The following is a 12,119-nucleotide window of genomic DNA, read 5'->3' on the forward strand; positions in this document are numbered from 1 at the left end:
AGAAATTGAAAAGTGTGGGAGCAACATACATAACTTCTACAGATGTATTGATTGAATTCTAATCATTTACATTAATAAATACATGCCTGCACATAAGTACATACATATGTGTCCTCACTGCATGCAATTCAAGGTATAATTGGTAAGGAAGAGAGGGGCCAAATTTTACATGTATTTGTATAACGAAAACAATTAATATATGTAGCTTTCAAAAAAGATGTTTAAACGTCTTTATATTTGTATAATACGATCACACGTTAGTAAGTATACGTTGATAAAATGTGAAACATGTTCATATATTCAAATATAATTATCCTATGTAAAAGCAAAATCATATATTTCTCCCCACGATGATTTTTTTTTGAATAATTACGTAATTTTATTACTGAATGTCATAATTTAAATTACCATGGACTTTATAATTACATAAAAATACAAGCATAAAGAAGAAACCCCAAAATGCTATTTCCCGGATTTAGTTCTTATGTACTCAAAAATATTTGTTTACTCTTGCATCGTTACATATCCTTTGCAATGCAAACTATAGTTGAGAATCAAGTTCTATTTTGTCATGAATTGACTAGCTGTGTCTATAATACAATTTTATGATGACCATGAACTTTGTAGTAACTTTCGCACAAAAAAAAAAAGTATAATAATGATACAAGCAATTCTAATATATAGCAGTACAATATGCTCCTAAAATTAATCACCAGTTAAACTATTAAATATGTATAATAAATGGATTAAAATTTTGAGTTGTTATATCTTAAAAGTCTCATCTTATCTAATTTAAGATTTAAATTTGAATTTTTGGTAATGGAATCTAAAATTCTAGCCCTTTTTAATTCAAAGTGTTTTAACCCAAGCCCACTTCATTAAATCAAGTAGGTAAGTTTCCATTTTGGTTTGAATAAAGAAATAAATTAAAGCATTGTAAAAAAGACAAAGTGGCTGCTCTGGTAAGAGTAGTGCATATAGCTTTGAAAGCATTGATCCCCAGCTTTAGCAAATGATGAAACAACCCAAGACCCATCAATTATTTTATGTTTTTGTAAGAAATGTGTGCTTTGAAACAAAGCTTCGCAAGCAACATAATCATTTGCCTTCTTAAGAAAACTACCATCTACCTAACTTTTCATTATATATATATATATATATATATATATATATATATATAGTTATTAAAAAATTATTTCTCATTTCAGAGTATTTCAATAATATTCAATTAGTGTGACTAAAAATAGTGATAGGATTTCTTCTTGATTTAGCATTGCTATTTCGTCCCAACTTTATTAGTCTGAATTTGATGTCTACTATTCACAAGGACGATGATGTAAGAACCATAAACTTTTTAAGGGTGTTTACTTTTCTGTTTCTAGTCAAATCCCTCAGTGGAGGGAGTGTGAAGACGGTCGGTTCGGTCGATAGGGTGTTAAAATTCTAAACATTGAACTTACCTTATGCAAAAATCGAATTGAATTGAATAATTATACTTAATTGAATCGATAAAAATTTGAACTACTTCAATTTGTTCGGACAGTTTCAAAAAACCAAACTGAAACAAACATTTTATAATATTTTATCAAAATTTAATGTAATATATATAAATATAAATTTTAACATACTCGAGTAAATTTAATATATATTGTTGGTGTATTTTTAAAATAAAAAAATTATCTCTTCATATGAAAAGTTATCTTTTCATATTGTGTTTTATGAATAAATGATTATAATTTCAAAAAGTAATTATTGAAACATACATTTATTGAAAGATTGTGTCTTATAAATGCAAAAATATCTTTTAGATAAAGAGATGCCTTGAAGAAAGAGTTGTGTCCTTGATAAGAGACACTTGTAAGCTTATGTAAAGGACTTGCTGCTAATCATTCAATACATTAAAAACAAAATAAGAGTAAGAAAATCAAGAGCAAGAGAAGTGTTGTATTCTGAAATTTAATATAAATACTTAAGTTCCTATCAACTACAATAAAGGTCCAAATTCCTTATAATCTATTTTTTGCAGAAAATAAGCTTTAATGACAAACAACTTTGCAAACCCTCAAGTGTGTTTAGTGGTCTACTCTCGTAAAGTGTAAAATGAAATTAGACGTTGGCATCATTGTATCCCTAAGGTTATTCGTATTATTCCCCTTTGCATACCGAGTGGTGACAGGCAAAATAAGTTTTAAAGATAACATCTACTTAAAAGCTTGCCTTGAAGTCAATTTTGCCGATTCCTTAAATTTTATCTAAACCCCATTGAAAGGCTCGCCTTGAAGTCAATTTTGCATATTCTTGAATACCGTATAAACCCCACTTGCACCAACAATTTTAAAACTTATCTTTGTGGTATTCAAAATGGCTTCACTTAAGGATATGGCTACCAACTTTGTCAAGTTAGATCGCTTTTAAGGAGGAAACTTTATTCGATGGTAGAAAAAGATGCGTTTCTTCTTCACAACTCTCAAAGTCGCATATGTTCTAGATACACCACGGCCAAGTGAAGAAGATGGTGAAGAATTTGTGGATAGAACTCGTTCGAGGCAAAAATGGTATAATGATGACTACATATGCATGGGACACATTCTTAATGGAATGTCGGATGCATTGTTCGATGCGTACCAAAATGAAGCTAGTGCAAAACAACTTTGGGACAAATTGGAAGCAAGGTACATGGCTGAAGATGCAAGCAGTAAAAAATTCTTGGTTAGTCGTTTCAATAATTACAAAATGGTTGATAATTGTTCTATTATAGAGCATTTGCATGAGTTTGAACGCATTCTAAATGGCTTTAAGCAATATGGTCTTAAAATAGATGAAGTTATTGTGGTATCTTCAATAATTGAAAAGCTTCTCCCTTCATGGAGAGATACTAAGAAAACTCTATAACATAAAAAAGGAAGATATGTCTCTTGAGGACCTTGGTAATCATCTTCGAATAGAAGAAGATTATTGCAAACAAGAAGAAGTCAAGCAAGATGAAAAAGATTCTAATGAAAAGAATCTTGAGACTTTGAAGGTCCATGTGATGGAACACAAACCATTAAACAAGCCGGTCTCATGCAACCAAAGAAAACATTCTGTGGGTATGAATGACAAAATTCATAAGTTCAAAAGGAACAAAAAATGACCATGTTTCCATTGTAACAAACATGGACACTTTAAGGTAGAATGTAAACTTTTGAAAAACAAGACACAAGGTGTGAACAGTAACAAATTTGTGGCTATGGTTTCTAAGGTCAATCTTTTCCAAGATAATGGAGCATGGTGGATTGACACTGGTGCAACTAATCATGTATGCAACGACAAGAGCTTTTTCAAGACTTTGGAAGAAGTTAATGATGGAAACGTGCTATACATGGGAAATTCCTCCACTACACAAGTGAAAGGAAAAGGCACCGTGGAACTCATGTTTACTTATGAAAAAGTACTTGTACTAAACAATGTATATTATATACCAGAAGTTCGAAAGAATCTTGTGTCAGGTGGCTTGTTGAATAAGTATGGCTTCAAATTAGTATTTGAAGCAGATAAGTTCATCTTTACAAAAGGTGGACAATATGTGGGAAGTGGATACTTTTGTGAAAACATGTTCAAGTTTAATACTAATAAGAATATTACTAGTTCTACTTATATTGATGCCTCGTTTAATGTTCATGATATTAAAACAATTCTGACTTATCTACGGCATAATAGATTAGGTCATGTTCATTATAGAAGAATGCATGATATGGCTTAATTAGAATTAATACCCAACATTGATGAAAATAATGATATGTGCAAGACATGCATGGTCACTAAAATCACAAGAAGTTCATTTCCTAAGGTAGAAAGAAACTCCAAATTACTTGCATTAATACATTATGAAGTTTGTGACATGCATAGTACTCCATCTACTAGTGGAAAGAAATACTTTGTAACATTTATTGATGACTTCTTTAGATATTGCTATGTTTACTTATTGCATACTAAAGATGAAACAATGGAGAAATTTAGAATTCATAAAAGAGAAGTTGAATTGTTTTGTGAATTGCTTATTAAATGTTTATGAAGTGATAGAGGAGGCGAATATTATGATCCCAAGTATTTTGAGTCCACTGGTATTATTCATGAGACTACCGCTCCATACACACCAGAACAAAATGGTGTAGCAGAACGTAAGAATCGAGTTTTTACAGAAATAATCAATGCTTTGCTTTGTAAATCAGGTTTGGGAAAAAGATTTTGGAGCAAAGCTTTATTAACAGCTTGCCGTATACTAAATAGAATCCCAAACAAAAAAAGCAAAACTACTCCTTATGAACTATGGAAAGGAAGAAAGCCAAACCTTAATTATTTAAAAGTTTGGGATGTCGAGCCATAGTAAGAGTTCTAGAGCCAAAGAAAAAGAAATTGGGTGAAAAAGGAATTGAATCTATATTTATAGGATATGCTAAACATAGTAAAGCATACCGTTTCATGGTGATAGAGCCCAATGATTCATATTCTATTAATACAGTCATAGAATTAAGGGATGTTATCTTTGATGAAATAAGGTTTAATTCAATTCCAAGACCTAAGGAACTAGTAACAGAAAGTGATAAACTTTCAGAAAATGATGAGAAAGCTATTGAGCTTCGGAGGAATAAAAGAATTAGAAAAACAAAGACATATGGATCCGATTTGGTCATGCACTTAGTAGAAGGTACAAGAGAGAAAACATGTGAATACTTACCTTACTACTTTAATGTAGAAGGTGGGGGTGATCCTCAAACTTATGAAGAGGCAATGAGGTCTCGAGATGCTTCATTTTGGAGAGAAGCAATACAAGATGAAATGAACTCAATAATGGGAAACAAAACATGAAAATTAGTAGACCTCCCACCAGGTTCCAAGTCAATAGGCTGTAAGTGGATTTTCAAAAAGAAAATGAAAGTTGATGGAACCGTAGAAAAGTTTAAAGCATAGTTAGTGGTAAAAGGCTTTAAACATAAGGAAGGTATTGATTATTTTGATACATATGCACCTGTAGCAAGAATAGCTACAATTAGAGTGCTTATAGCACTTGCATCTATACATAATATGGTAATTCACCAAATGGATGTTAAAACAGCATTCCTAAATGGTGAGTTAGATGAAGAGGTGTATATGGGGCAACTTGAAGGGTTTGTCCTTCCTGGTCAAAAAAGAAAAGTATGTAAGCTTGTAAAATCCTTGTATGGATTAAAACAAACGCCTAAACAATGGCATCAAAAGTTTGATGAAGTTGTGCTAGCTAACGGCTACAAGATCAATCAATTTGACAAATGTGTCTATAGTAAGTTCCATAATGGAAGAGGTGTCATCATTTGTTTATATGTAGATGACATGTTAATCTTTGGTACTCATTTAGACCAAGTGAAAGACACAAAAAGGTTATTGTCAAAGAATTTTGACATGAAAGATATGGGTATGGCGGATGTTATTCTTGGTATAAGAATAATAAGAGATAATAATGGCCTAACATTGTCTTAATCTCATTACATTGAAAAGATTGTAATGAAGTATGGTAAGTTAGATTGTATGCCAATGACTACGCCCTATGATTCTAATCTAAGGCTATTACCCAACAAAGACAAGCCAATAGCACAAAATGAATATGCAAAGGTGATTGGATGCCTAATGTATGCCATGATTTGTACAAGGTCAGATATTGCTTTTGCGGTTGGGATGCTAAGTCGATTTACAAGTAATGCAAGTAAATAACATTGTTATGTTGTTCATAGAGTTCTAACGTACTTAAAGAGTACAAAGAATTATGGGATTTATTATTCAAGCTTTTCTTCAGTTTTAGAAAGGTATACAGATACTAGTTAGAACTCAAATAGAACAGATCATGCGTCAACGACTGGTTAGATTTTTACAATTGGTAGGGGTGTTGTTTCTTAGGATTCTAAGAAACAATCTTGTCAAGTAGACTCCACTATGGCGACTGAATTTATAGCTTTAGCATCTGCCACCTAAGAAGCGGAATGGTGAGAGATTTACTCTATGAAATTCCGTTATGGCCTAAACCAATGGCACCAATCTTGATACATTGTGACAATGAAGCAATTGTATCAAAGGCATATAATCAAGCATACAATGGAAAGAGTCGATATATTGGACTTTGACATAGCATTGTAAAACAAAGAATTAGTGATGGTATAGTCACTATAATTTATGTGAGGTCTGGTGAAAATTTAGCCGATCCATTTACCAAAGGTCTTAAAAAGGACTTGGTAGTAAAGACCTTAAGAGGGATGGGTTTCAAGCCTATCAACTAAATCTCCAATGGTGGGAGCTCATCTCGACACTTGCAGTCGACCTGCAAGTCTTGGGTATTGACCATTTTACCACATGGAGATTACAAGCACTAATTTATATTTTCCATCTCAAGGTGTATAGTGCTTGGTTTCCGTAATGTGTAAAGTAAGATTGAACAAAAGTTCTTAATAGACCCATAACATGTATATGTTGAAGTACTATAATTACGGGATACTTTTGATGGGGCCTACCTATGTGAGTGGAAATGTGGCTGCTTCTAGGAGTTAAAGGCTTGACTCTAACAGCACTCATGAATGGATGCAAAACACAAGGCCATAAAACGTATTGGCAAAACTAGATACAAAGTGAGTAAGGAAGCTTGTGTGTGTTTAGTGGCCCGACTAGTCAAATGAAGAATCGATGGTTCAATGATTGGTCAACCACTTGATTTAGACTAGAACCAACCATACTCACTAAGTGAAGGTTCAAATCTACGGGATACCTTCATTTATGCACAAGCTTTCCAAAGTTGCTGGTATTTGGAAATTTTGAAAATGGTGGGGGATTGTTGATGTATTTTCAAAATCAAAGGTTATGTCACATGATGAAAAGCTATCTTAACTCAAAAGTTATGTCACATAAAGTGACATGGTGTGTCTATTGGATAATAGGTAGATTTTCATGTGAATAGTTATGTCTCTTGAAAAATGACATCCAAAATTTATGAGACATATTGAAAAAACACCATTGCTCAAAAGTTAAATATGAAAAGTTATTGTTTCAAGGTATAATTCAAAGGTTATAATTTATGGTATGAAAAGTTATCTTTTCATAAGATGATTATTGAAACAATACCTTTATCCAAAAGTTGTGTCTGGCAAAATATGGAGATACTTTTTAGACAAAAGGTGCCTTTATAAAAAGGTTGTGTCCTTGAAGAAGAAGCACTTACGAGCCTATATAAAGGGTTTGTTGCTAACCATTTTGACACATCAAATCAGAGACAAAATAAGTGCAGAAATATCAAGAGTAAGAAAAGTGTTGTGTTATTTTAACATAAATGCTTAAGTTCCCATCATCTACAAAAGCTTCCAAATTCTTTATAATGTACTTGCTGCAGAAAGTAGGTTCTAAAGCCAAACAATTTTGCAAACTCTCGAGTGTATCTAGTGATCTACTATCGTAAAATGCAGTACGAAGTTAGACGTTGGCTTCATTGTATCCCTAAGGCTATTCGTATTATTCGCCTTTGCCTACTGAGCAGTGAGGGCGAAATAAGTCTTAAAGATAACGTATATTGAAAGGTTCACCTTGAAGTCAATTTTGCCTATTCTTGAATACCGTATAAACCCCACTTGCACCAACAAATCCCACTTGTACCAACATATATCCATTGAATAATATAAAAGCTAAAACATATATTAATATATATAATAATTTTTTAAAACACATATATATAATAATTTAAATTTTTATTAATTCGAGTTCGATTATTTGATCTATTAGGTTAGAAAATATAGTCATTAAAAATCGAATCCAATTGATCAAAATAACTAAACTTGCAAAACTGAACATACTAAAACCCATTTCAATCAAACAAAAAAATTAAACTCATTCCGATTGAATCGATTTTTTGAGTTGATAATGATTTTACTCAGCCCTACACTAATACACTGAGAGAAGAAGAGCTTATCCTAGTCAGATTTAGAACAACTTTTTGTATTTCATTTTTCTTCTTATCTTTTTGCTGTGTTCCTTACTATTTTTCACAAAGGCATAAAAGGAGTTTGTACCGGGAACCTCTGCATTATTAAACAATATCTTTTCTAGCGACAGCACAAAGCATATATATTAACTCTGTTTGATTCCACAAAAGCAACAAGTTATGTCCAAACACATAACAAACATTACAAAAGCAGCAGATTTCTCCTTTCTTCAGTATTAAATGGAGGAGGAAACCGCCAAAAGGTTTTAGCTATTATGCCTAAACCCTATAATAATAATAATAATAATAATAATAATAATAATAATAATAATAATAATAATAATAATAATAAAATTAATCTCATCTCAACATAGATCTTATATTAAATCCCTGGCATCTACCATAATTGATTCAAATGCTAACCAGTGTTTCTTAGGGGATATTTCAACTGCTGCTACATTTTTAGATTTAATGGATTCAATGGACTACTTTCAACAGCTTTTTTCTTTAAAAAAAATTTGTAAAACCTAAGCCATTTGTAAAAATTACTGGTTAAACATAATACTAACTTATAAAGTAAGTTGAAATTTTCAAATGTTGATATACTGAAAATCTAAAAAATTTATACAAAAAATTACATGTGGCTATCATCAAGTGATAATTAATAACAAAAAAAAAGAGTAAATTACCTTTTTAGTCACTTAAATTATCAAAATTTTCTATTTTTGTCACATAATTTTGCAAAAAAACATCTTACTCACCAAAGTTTATAAATGTTATTTTTTTTGTCACTCAACTTTTAAAAGGCACAATATCTAAAAAAAACTTTTAAATTATTTAAGAAAACTTAAATAAGTTTTTATACTTTTATTGTGTTTAATTAAATTTTCTTTTTTTTATTTTAAACCAAATAGATCCTTATGATTAACGATTGATTAATTATCATTAATCAAAATAACATTTATCTTTTTTTATGTCATATGGTATTGACGTGACATGTTGACATATTATCGTAGATGATGATGTGATATCATTTATGAACACATAGCATTTTCACTCTCCATGTTAGCGCCATTGTCAACATCACATGAATATAAAATGACAAGTGGAGTTTTGATTAATAGTAGTTAGTCAACTGTTAGTTATATGAGTTTATTTTATTCAAAATAAAAAGGCATAATGTTCAAATAAGCTCCTAAACTATTCAAGAAAATTCAAATAAGTCCTTATTCTTTTATCACATTCAATCAAGTCCCTTTACTTTTATTTTAAGTCAATTAACCTTTATGACAAATGACTAATTAATTACCATTAGTTAAAATGCCATTTGTTATTTTATATCCGTATGACATTAAAATGACATTGATGTGGAGAGTGAAAAATATCACATGATTATGTTATCATGTTAAATTAACATATCACATCATCATCAATTATGATATGTCAATATATCACATCATTATTAAGTATGATATCCTAGCATGTCACATCAACGTCATAAACGATAAATAACATTTTAATTTAAGTAAATCATTAATCATAAGAGCTTATTTGACTCAAAATAAAAGTACAAAAACGTATATAGCTTAAAATAAAAAAATAAAAATTTAATTGAATACAATAAAAATATAAAAATTTATTTAAATTTTTTAAAATAATTTAGAAACTTTTTAAAATATTATGTCAAATAAAAAATATAAAACCACCAACTGCTGCTATGATGTCTGCCATATACGAGGATAACAAAGATGAGGATGGTTTCCTTTACATGACTTACAGTGGTGAGAACACATTTGGAACTGGGATCATTGAGGCAATATGTTCAACCGATATCCATGTGAATATGACTTGCGAAAAATAAAAATAGTCTAAGATGTAAATTCTTTGTTGCTCTACTTGGTGGATATTGCCTACTTGTTCAATATTCTCTAGCAAATGGCCTCCTGACATTTTCTTTTGAAGTTGGTAACTAATTTATGTGAACTAAACAACATTGAACGTTTGCCTCGCAAAAGAAAATATAAGAGTTTTGAATAGAAGAATAAGGACTTTTTAAATATTATGTTAAAAGAATAATAGATCTCCACATGACATTTAATTTCATGTCACGATCACATCAGTTGCTCTTGCCACTTGGACAATATACACGTTAGTTGTTCTTACAACATGAATATGTTCACATGATAATAAAAAATTAAAAAACAATTATAAAATTTGAAAAATAAATTTTAAATTTCATATAGATATATCTATTTGACACGACATCTAATATGGATGGTGAAGTAGGATTCATGATTTCAACGAGAAGCTATGAATTTCACATTAAGAGAGGATGTCATGGTCTCAGAAAAAAATCATGAATATCACATTGGTTATGTATTAAATTGAGATTAAGCATTTAAGAGTTCATAACATCTTCAACTTATAAAATATCTTTTGTAAGACAAAATTGTAAAATCAACATTCCAAAACAGACAATACTTTATAGTCTGGTACAGACTGTAACAATTGGTCTCAGATGGTTAGTATGGAACGTGATAATTAGGTATTAGAGTAGGCTCTAAGAGTACAAATGATGTCTCACACAACTAGTAACAAAGCAAATTCTAGAATACTAACAATGTGTCACTGAGTGATTCTCATGAATATGTCATCTTCCCAAAGGAAAGCAATGAATCCGATAATATTTGAGTGAGATTGTGGGACAAAGTGCTTTAACGATTGAGTATAGAGATATTGAAACCCTTATGGATCACATTCAAGCCGATGCTCTGCCAAAGAAACGAAGATTGAAATTTCCTTAGATTATTTGCGTGTTTTTGGAGAATGATAAATTGATCATAACGCCACATTGATAGGTGGGAGATATACCCCATTGAACATTAAAGGTGACAGCTATACATGAGTCCCAAATCCATGAAATTTCCCCATCCAACACAAGCTAGAAGCTCCTCAGTAAATGCTGCAAAGAAAAACAAAAGAGGCCCCATGTGAATGCTAGTTAGCAACCATCAAAAACTTTTGCAACACAACATTAAATTTCACTTCATCATGGTCTTATTACAAAGATGTTTTCTATCATATTAGTCGCCCTAAATATGTAAAATTAAAAAATTATCACATTGCCATCAATCTAAGGTAATTGTGACCATGTGGCATTGTTGAGTTTATGACTCACGTGCTAATATATACATATATGTACATATATTGAATTTATAATTCTTCCATTCACACATGGGTCCCGGGGGGCATGAAATGAGACCTCTCAAGAAATATGCAGATTTGCTACCTTGCACTGTAGTGAAGGAAATTCTTTCATTATTGGGTATAATTTTTGGGAGGCTAAAAATCTACCCCATCATTATATAGGGTGAGGACCTTGGATGGAGGGGCATTCCACTGCTCTCACTTCAGTTTCTTTTTCTTTTTCTTTGTTTTTTTTTCCCCTTTGAACACTTTGAGTTGAAACACAATGTCGACAAAAAGGAAGGATTACAGTACAACGAGTGATGGTCCTCACCCTAGAAGAAGACGCTGTCATTATTTTGCCACTCAATGTTGTACCATCTTTGCTTCTTATTCATCCTTTTATGAATGGATTTAACGCTACATCTATGTATTCTTTTCTTCTTTGTACAATTCTTTCTAGGAAGTATACATACTTACTAAAGGTGTCCGCCCCACCGCCCTACCTTGACTCGGTCGAGTTTGGACATGGATTTTAAAGCTCAAGTCCTGATCTAGTCGCACTATATTATTTTATTTAAAAATGTTAAAATTTTAATATAAAATATCATATTGTTATTTTAATAATATAATAATAATTTAATGAGTGAGTTAAGTCGATGTCAAATTTAGTTTTAAAAATGATTTCCCATAAGTTTAGTCTTGCTCGACTCATGGACACTTTTAATATTTATATGTTGTAATATAATAACTTCTGTTTCTGATAAATTAAAAAACTTTTGTATTTTATTTCTAATATTAGAGGGGAGCACTTTTTTAAAAGTTGAACTGTAATGAATTGTATTTTACTTGTTTGGGCTAAGCCTTTCTTGATTTTGTTTCATTATTGTAAATAAAGTACTTTTTTGTTGCTTCAAGAAAATGTTGTCTATTGGTTCTAAGAATGTACAAACTACATTTG

Source organism: Theobroma cacao, chromosome 4 (assembly GCF_053813885.1).
Source record: "Theobroma cacao isolate CCN51 chromosome 4, ASM5381388v1, whole genome shotgun sequence".
NCBI lineage: Eukaryota > Viridiplantae > Streptophyta > Magnoliopsida > Malvales > Malvaceae > Theobroma > Theobroma cacao.